We start from the raw sequence: 10,274 nt of genomic DNA, 5'->3' as shown, positions 1-10,274 counted from the left end.
TTGATCTTTCTTCAAAATGTACTTCAATGAAAATCTGCTCCTGGTCCCCAAATTTTTTTGAACAAATAGATGAGAAGATCTCTTCTTGGAAAAACATTTCAGCACATGAAACATATGAAGAACAATCTGAATGGAAATCCTGAATGCTTTGATCTTCTGCAGTGTAAATGTACTGTAGGTTATCTTCATATGATATGATAGCTAGGTTTTCATGTTCCTTATTACATCCATTAATCATAAGAAAAGCATCTTCAGATGGTTCTTGAAACTCAAGCATGACGTCTCTATCATCTATCATAAATTCCTCCAGAGAAACTTTTTCACCTACCTGAACAAAGATATCCTCTTGCTGTTCATGAATTGGCTGGATTACCTTGGTAGGAAGGTTGTGTTCTGATGAGATGAGGGCAGTTAAGCCTGTAACTCTGTCTTCTTCGTTTGAGGTAGCCTCAACAATGCAATTCTCTTCTATGAGATCTGGAGCAACATGTTTTTCTTGATCACAATCCGTCTTTGGATCTGGTTTATCATCATCATTTTCGGAGATTGGAACATCATTTTCCTGCGTATCCTCATTTATTTCAACCAGATCTGAAATAGTACTTCTTTTTTCATCATTTTTAGTCATGTGAAAATCTTTAACCTGCTGATTTTGATCCTGCTGCAAAGTTTCCTCTAAGAGTTCTGTAGACTGCTAAAACGGATTTTCATACAATACTTCCATGATTTCTTCATCCGTAAAATTATCATCCTCATAGTATTTTTCAAATCTCTCAATAAAACCATAAGCATGCTTGCAACAATCCTGAACTAAATTTAATGATGGATAAGATTCTTTGTACTTCTCAAAGAATATTGAATGAAAATCCTTTAGACAATAAATGGAAGCAGGTGGAAAACTTTCATACCAAGATCGGGCTTCGTCCTCCAGAGTAGCCATAAAAATTTTCATCAAGCAGTCTTCAGGAAAATTTATCTTTAATCTACGCACATGAATGTGAAATTTCACCAGATGAAGAGCAACATCATTACCTTCCACATTTCTGAACACAGGCAAATTCTTTGACCAATCTACCTTGGGAATTTTATTTGGAAAACCTGGGATGTGCTCTCGGCTCATGGGAGCGTATCTTCTTGCAATCCGATCCATCTTAAAAATGTCAAAGCTACTGACCTCTCTGCAGTGGAGTCACCATGAAACACTGGTTGATGGATTCTTCAGTGAAAGGAGTCGCCAGGTGAATGATTTCAGCCGTCTTATATCTGATCGCTGTTCACCATCAACAATCAGCTCTGAACTTGAGATATGTACTGGGGCAAGAGAATCTACAAGTAAACTCCGTCCCTAGTATGGTCACCACTATGTTAGCGCTCGAATCTGCCTCAGGCTGAAAAAGGCAAAACTCGAGGCAACATCAAACCAAGCTCAGTCTCGTAGCTAGCCCTACAAGGATAGGAGAGGGCTCTCTCCAGTCAATCTCGATAAAATGAGCAATCGGGTGCGAGATGACTAAAAATGGGAACTGATTTTAGGCTAGTAAATGGATAGAAAAAGGGGAAATTTGATAAATGACTGGGTTTTCTGGGCAGCGTGGGATCGAGAATAGCATGAGCATGGAAATTAAATTCGAGACACAGATTATCTCAGGAGGCAAGACAGGCAATAAATTTAGCATTCGATTTTGACATTATATGGAATGAAAAGAACACTGAGAGGTTGACAAGGGTAATAGATGAATCCTTATCAAACAGAAGAAAACACAAACATGAATACCTTCCCAAGGCAGAGCAGCAAACTGGATTCTGCCTTTCTCACTTAAAAGTATTCATTTAGAAATGATTATGAAATGAAATCGAAACATAAAAAGCTACATATGAAACAAAGGAAAAAATAAATGCTGAATTCACACCACAAGAATCTCAGGAGTCAGAGCTGTATCTTTTCATTAAATCCCTATCAAAAAACTGTACAGTGAAGTTTTCCTTCACAGCTCTCCCACTGTTTTCTAGAACTCAGAACCTCTCACACATAATTTTTCATACAATAAATAACTTCAGGAATGGGAAAACAGATCGATGAAAATAGGGAGCTGTTACAACTAAAATCCTGAGGATATGAAATGAATCATCCATCTGTTCTATTGACATAACAATGTTTCATTATTTCACTTGAAACTTTTTGATAATCAATAAAAAGATGATAGCTGTAGCTGCAGATCATAACTGAAGTGAATAATAGGAAATCGAATCTTGTTTCTCTGCCCTGGTGGATGCCTCTGATTTAGATTTTGGCTTTTCAGTTTCTGACTTTTTCCCTTCCCTGTGCCTTTTTCACCGCTTGGTTTTCGAATTTTTCACCTTTTGTGTCATTTCAAAGCCTCCTCCTTTATGCATTGCTTACAACAATACTGATGTGTTCAACGCTTTCTGTGCAAACACAAGTGCTTCAAGTAATGAGATGCTTGCAAGCCTATTGGCACCATGAAGTCCTGTACAGGCAACTTCACCAGCTACATATAGACCCATTATAGGTGTCTCTCCATGAAGTTTAGCTTGAACCCCACCACACATATAATGTGCAGCTGGCACTACAGGTATAGGACTTTTTGTTATGTCAAGGCCATACTTCGATCACTCAGCAACAATATTCGGGAAATGATACAATGTTTCCTCCTTGGCTCTGTGACTTATATCCAATAGAACATATCTCTCATTCCGTTTCTTTATTTGATCATCAATACTGCATGCCACCACATCTCTAGTTGCAATTTCTCTTCTGGAACCATATTGTGGCATGAACCTTTCCATAGCTTGATTGTAAAGAATACCACCAGCCCCACAAACAGCATCACTTATTAAAAATGCATTTTCTCGTGTATGAGGTTTAATTGGTAGACCTTCATTAGCTAATACAGTTAGATGAAATTGTACAAACTCCATATTTGAAATAACTGCAGATGCTCTATGTGCCATCGAAATACCATCACCAGTTGCAACACGAGGATTTGTGGTAGTAGGATAAATATGTCCAGTCCCACCAGATGCAAGTAAAGTTACCCTTGAAATGAAGTGGACCACCTCATTAGTGTCGGTGTTCAATGTGTCCACACCGTGACAGTAAATATTTGATCCATCCTCAAACGTAAGCAAGTCTATGGAAAAGTGATGCTCAAACATGGTGATGTTGGGGTTATTAACAACAGCCTTCAACAGAGCTCGCTCAATCTCTCTTCCTGTCATATCTGCTGCATGAACAATACGGTGATGAGAATGCGCCCCCCTCTCTAGCAAGATGTAAGCTACCATCTTCACCATGATCAAAGGATGCACCCATGGTGATCAACTCTTTAACTCTATCTGGGCCTTCTGTGCATACCACCTTTACAGTCTCTTTATCACATAAGTATGCACCAACAACAATAGTATCCCGAATGTGGTTCTCAACAGAATCTGAAGGAGAAAAAACTGCACTAACACCACCTTGCGCATAATTTGTATTACTCTCATGTGGTTCAGCTTTTGTGATGACTGCCACAGACCCATGTTTTGCAACCTCGAGGGCATATCTAAGACCAGCCACTCCACTACCATTGATTAAAAAAAATTTAAAAAATTTAATTGAATTGGCACTTGACTTAGATATATGAACTGCCTTTGGGGATTTTCTCTCTTCATTTTCTATGGAGGCCATGCAAAGCTGAGGGCTCTGAAATCGCATATTTTCAAATATCCCCAATGTATATCTTTCAATCCTTTTCTTATAGGTGAAGTTCTTCAGCAATGTCTGGGACAGTAGTGAAAGTTGTTTTTGCATTTTATTCCTCCCTGAGTGCATTGCAATGGATAACTGGCCATTTTTTTCCAGTACATGCTTTGCATTCATCATAGATAATCTTGTGGAAGAGTTCCTTGTATTGAAGACTTGTGTCATGCTATCCTGATATGAGTGGGAATTTATTCTGCCATTTTGCTGCTGAATGTCCTTTTGTCCTTGGTAACCATAATACTCATCGATAGGGACACCAGATTGGAACTGATGGTGTGAAGAACTACCATAGCTATGACGATGATTCTGATTATCATTACATCTTTCACCATAACTATTGAAAGCAGATACAACATAACCCTGCTCATTACTCTGACTGCCATTGTACACTCTACTGTTATATTTTTGAGAGCTATCTGAAGGATATCCATGTTCATATCCAAGATTATCATTTCATTTTGGATATGAATTAGGACTATAAATCATGTTGGTAACTCCTAGTACGAGCTTCATGCTGCACACTAAGTGTCACCTCCTGTGAGCTGTTGTTCCTTAATTGTAGACTGTTGGCAATAAGATGATGAGCAGATTTTCCTAGATGAGGAGCTGAGGCAGGTCCAGTATGGTGTGGCCTTTTCTCGATCATGTGCCTTCCTCCCATTATCTTCATGCCATAGAGTTGGTGTATTTACATCATTCTTGCATACAGACTTCTTTGGCTTTATTACTCCAGTAGGAGGCCTTGTAATGTGTTTGTGTGTTGGTGGGAACTTGTAAATAACAGAAAGCACTTGATTGTTTGTGATATTTTCCATCCCCTTGATAGGTGAAGTGAAGATAGGGGGGGCATGCTTCTCCATTGCAAAGGCAAAAGAAACCATTCATGCCCCCACTAGCTCTAGGATCAATTTCTTCATTTACTCCAAGTCTTTTCTGCCCTCACAGTATTTCTACCTATTTCCTCTTCAGCTCTAACAATGGCTGTAGCAACATTGCTGTGCTTCTTGCTAACCCTTGTCAACTTTGTTGCATGAACCACGTGATCTGCCCGGCGGATAGTCTGAGCAGCCAACTGACTACTATTTGATTGCTCCACCTCCATTCCTTTTTTGAGCCTTCTCGCGCTTGACTCTTTCCATCTGGCACTGATGTAGGTGAGACCGCTTTTGAAATATTTACCCTCATAGGACCCAATAGCTTTGAATAAAATGCGCCGCTTGCTTGAAAATTGCCTCTCCTGAATCTGTCAAATAACCACTCATTGCCTTGAACTCTTTCTTGTACACCGCCATCAAATTTCTGGAGATGCGTTTGCCACTTTATAGAAAGGAAAAGGTCTTCCAATATTTCAATGCAAAAATTTGGGTCAAATCCGCCACATATGTTCTTTGGATCGAATGCCAAAGTATGCAATGACTGCCACCTAAGACATAACACTGCTTTCATTCAATTTGGATCATGAATACGTAGATGAATCATTTTACATTCAACATTAGTTAATTACATCACTATAATTTGCTAGTATGATGACATCTAGCATTTTAAGCCACATCTCTCATAACTTCGATGGTTTTCATCTGCAGTTGCAATTTCGTTCAGGAAGCTAGTCAAATCGCCACCATTGGTAGTACCTGCTTCTCTTGCAACTCTAATTGAACAGATAGAAAATCACGATCATATTTTGGAAGCATACTCTCAGACTCTTATGTTTTTATTTGCAATATTTCTGTTTTTACACATTGTTCTGTATCACCAATGGCACTGGCAGAAACATTCTGGGAATATTGAAGAGACACTTTTACCTTGAGTCTCTGATTGAACCCATCACTCTCACTTTTCAGACTGACCACATCAGAGATATCATTCTCATATACAATTTTAGATGATGGAGAAGTCAGCAGGTCATCATTTACTTTGCTAATAGAAACTAACTACACAGCTTGGAGACCATCCTTTTTCTTTGATTTCTCACTGAGGTTTTTCACTCTAACTATATCAACTGTGCTTTCGAGGATTTTCCTCAAGTCAGATATAGGCAAAAGCATATCACGACAATATTTAACTCTCAGATTATCATTTGATCTTTCTATATTGACAAAATTGGTTAATCTTTCAATGTCTTCATTCCAAAATGAAGGTTTACATGATGGTTTAGACAAGATCAAATCATTTCCTTCACGAATAAGACTCTGTTGTGTAGATTGAAGGTGGAAACCATTTTTCTTGCAGATCTCATTGAAACCATCAATCTCAGTTCCCAGACTAAAAATGTGAGATGTATCATTCTCATATGCTAGGCTGAATGTTGGAGTGGATGACATTTCATCATTGTCTTCACTAATAGAAATTGACTGTGCAGATTTGAAGAGGCCATCCTTTTCTTTGGTTTCTCGTTAGAAATTTTCACTCTAACCAAATCAGACATGCCTTCCAATGTATTCCTCCATTCAGAGTTAGGCAAAGGCATCTCACATCCAAGACATCTCATAGATTTCATCTTGCCCTCATGGATACAACTTTGATCTTTAGCCTCAAGCTGATGAATGCATCTGCACTGCCTCAACGACGTCAAGGATGTGGGTGTTACTAGATCCTTTTTGTTTCTTGCAGCATTTCCGATCTGAGCAAAGTTATTATGATAGCACCTGCACTACCTCCACCGCTTACAACCATAAAATCGCCAATCCACTAGTTGACCACTGTTGTGTAGTATGAAATTATATTCAGATCGCTTCAACTAAATTTGTAGTACAGGATAAAAACCAAGTAAAAGAACACCTTTTCTTGCCTCCTGAAGTCCATACTTCTTTGCATGATATTTGTCATCACCATCAAGTTGCTCAAGCTTCAACAGACTTATCAAATGAAGCATAGACATCTCGGTAGCCTTTAACATCAAGCAGTAGATCATAGAATGATTCCTTCTGGCTCTTCGAGAAGAATTGAGCCGCAACAAATTGAAAATTTTGATGAATCGATGATAAAATTTGGCCTTGGGGCTCTGTGCAGCGTGCGCACTCCCAGTACGCCGCGCTTGGTGAGTTCACCACGTCAGTGCAAAAAATGCATTGTGGAGGAGCGCCCAATGCGCCGCACGGCCTATGTGCGCCGCGGTCTAAGCCAATGCACCGCGCAGACTCATAACACAGTTTTAATCTGAAAAAATCACAAGTTTTTCCCTCTCTCCATGATAAACCCCCTAGTTCTTTTCAATGAATACCAGATCTTTGAGAAGACAAGGATGTATGGAGCAATTGACACCATCATCTCCAACTCCACATTTGAACAGGTGGACATTTTCATATGAACTATTTCATGTATTTTTCTGAAAAGTGTCTCTTGCAGGGGTGTTGGCCTTAACATCACGGTGTAGGTTCCTAAACCGGGAAGTTCATTTAAAATATCTCCTTTATAAACATCACTAAGGTCTTCAGTCATGGATTTTAACAGTTGACGACATGCGCTTCTTTCTCTGCTTCTTCCAGTATTTATCCTTTTTAAAATTTGTTCCGCAAAATAGTGTCTGGCTATCTTCTCCTTCATCACTTCCTCAGAGACTTCACTCTTGTGATTCTTCATTTGCACAATACGATCAACAACAGTTGGTCTTGCCAAACAGAGTGTGTTAAAGTATTCTTCAAAATTGTTCTGAAACTTTGTTTCAGATAGCATAATTCGCAGCCTTGTATTCACTCTTATTAAAAAATTCCAAATATTTGAGTTATAACTCCGAGGAATGTGGCCTACATCAAGAATAAAAGGCTTGGATTCCTTCTAATGTACCTTCCTATCTGCCTGGTCTCTTCAGACATTTTTTTCATTGTCTTCATTGGAGAAAGTGTAAAACAAAGAGTAGCTCCTTATCAACACACTTTCCTTCTTATGCTACTCATGTAGCATTTTTATGCTATAAATATTATAGACCTGGCTGTTGGGTGCTTTACATGACATAGACATTACAAATCCTCTAAAAGGGGACTCTCTCAAAGCCTTCACTTTTGTAACGTGCTTCAATCAGCCAAGCTCAACAAACAACACTGTCTTGATTCCTTCTAATTCGGCAAACCAAGTTGTATAATTTGGGCATTCTGGCATTTGAATGCAAACTCCGTTTTGTATGATCTTGCTTTGTATCTTTGTGCTGATGATGTTCTGTCTGTTTGTGCTTTTGCAGGGATAGGGGCTGCTGAACCTAGCAAGATGGGCAAGGCTGCCTGAAGTGCTGTAAAACCTTATCAACCATGTATTGAACGAATTTAATAATTTCTTCTTTAAAACAGAGTTTTGAAGAAGAACTGTCCTTCAGCATTATTAATAATGTGGATCTTGAAGTGAAACCTTATTGAAGCTCTCTTTGGCCTACAGGCGTTAGTGAACACTTCTGGAGACAAAACCCTAGACTCAAGGATTAAAATGACCCTTTGTGACCAAACTGGTATTTGATGACTGCAAATGACGAGAAACGAACCTTGGTGAATTTGACTCTGATAGAAGACTGACAAGACTGAGTCTAACAGTGCAAATAGCCAAATCATGAGGACTAGAAGGTAGCCGAGCAAGTGAAAGTCAAAGCACCAGTTTATCTCGAGTTTGGGAGCCGAGCCTCCCTAATTTTAAGGAATTAGTTGGAGACTTCAGACGTATAAGTAGAGAGGCCTAGGACCTCAGTAGGATTCAAATTTTTTATTGTAAAACTCTACTCTATTTTTGAGCTGCAAGACTTGTGACAACTTTTTATGTAATCCACTGTTTTGATAATAAGAATGAGTTTCGTTTCAAGAAAACACTAAGTTAACTTAGAGGGCTGAAGCTCTTGGGTTAGGGCCCAACCCTAGTAGCCAAGGCTCCTCTTTATTGTACATTTATGCTAGCATAGATTCATGGTTTAATAGTTCATTTTATTAAGTAGCAACATTTCCATTACAACAACATAGAGTAGATTGGTTGTGTTTTAGTTTGCTTCCATTTGCGCATTCTTTCAATTAGCAGGTTAGTAAGGAGAAAAAGATACCCATAAGGTTGTTAGTAGGTGTCTTAGCCTCACCTCCTCCCTCTGGGACCATGACTTAAGGATGAGACCCTTCAACAACTCCAAAAACACATATTTCTAGTTCTCGCATGAGCTTTGGAGTTTGTTGTCTTGATTCAATAATTGGTTCATTTCATCATCATTTTTTCCCATCAATCTCTTTCTGTAATAAGATCTCACTCATATTCTCATTTCCTTCAGCACTTTCTTCATAATACATGTGGAAGCTAATAAATCACGTCTTAATCAAATTATACCCGTAGATTTCCTTACCGTCCGATCCACAACAAACCTGACCAATTGCTGCCAACCGCGTGTCGCATATTCATTTCAAGGTTTGACTTTAGGCACTCCAAATCTCCATCGTCATTCTGTTTTGCTTAATCCAATGGCTATCGCGTCACCCGCTCGCCAACTAGCTTGGCCGATCTCCACTATTGATCAATCCTGCATGATCCAACGGTTATCACACAATCTCGCGTTAATTCCTGCACAATCGATATCTGACCGAGTGCACGTGAGAAAAGTTGTTTTCCTGTGCTATGTATCACTCACTTAGGCTAATTGCGTGAAATTTAGGAATTTTTCTTACAGCTCTTAGGGCGTGCAAGATACTGCTTACCACCTATATTCATTTCAATGTTTAACTTTAGGCACTCCAAATCTCCACCATCGATCTGTTTCGCTTGATCCAACGACTATCGAGTCACCTGCTTGCCAACTAGCTTGGCCGATCTCCACCGTTTATCAATCCCACATGATCCAATGACTATCGCATAGTCTCGTGTGAATTCTTACACGACCGATATCCGACTGAGAGCACACGAGAAAAGTGGTTTTCCTGATAACCTAATCATCAAGCTAACTATCATATAGAAACAAAATGTTAACCTATAAAATAGTCATCAATAACTTATAACATAATCATTAAGTTATCTTAACATAAAAAATAAAAATACATACAACCATAGGATACTATCATTCCTGACTATCTGACACATGTGCATATGACTACACTAATAAACTATAGTCTATCATGTATGTAACCATAACCTCAATAGAATGAAAGGTGTACACATAACCATAATGCATATAACAATCCTTAACCTACATACTTGCATGCCCAACATACAAACATGTATGATGACGTGTTCTTGCCTCGAGGTCCAATGTTGCAACTTCACTTTAATGATTTGCATCTCCTGCTCTATCTCAACCAACACATTAGCATCATAACATACCAATAGCATCATGATGACCTAATTGCATAGAATGACTTCACAATGCATGTCTGACCTACCATACATGCATAACCATAACCATGACAATGCATGCATAGCAACATATAGACACTGACATGCATAACAAATGCATATACAACCATACACTCATGACGACACATCCCACAAAAACAACATCAACCTTCACATGGCGAAATCACTACAACCATGATCAAAACCATGCAATGCAACAATCACA

General features: G+C 38.9%; 1 pseudogene; it reads right to left on the bottom strand.

The window, feature by feature from the left end:
• Positions 1-2,397: 2,397 nt before the first annotated feature.
• LOC149168068 (L-aspartate oxidase 2-a, chloroplastic pseudogene) lies at positions 2,398-4,868 on the bottom strand (annotated as a pseudogene).
• Positions 4,869-10,274: the final 5,406 nt, after the last annotated feature.

Source organism: Pinus tabuliformis, chromosome 5_1, assembly GCF_031772625.1.
Source record: "Pinus tabuliformis cultivar Carrire ecotype Pingquan chromosome 5_1, CPIR1, whole genome shotgun sequence".
NCBI lineage: Eukaryota > Viridiplantae > Streptophyta > Pinopsida > Pinales > Pinaceae > Pinus > Pinus tabuliformis.
Note: the sequence above shows the minus strand (reverse complement) of the source record. Positions and strands in the feature narration are given on the sequence as shown.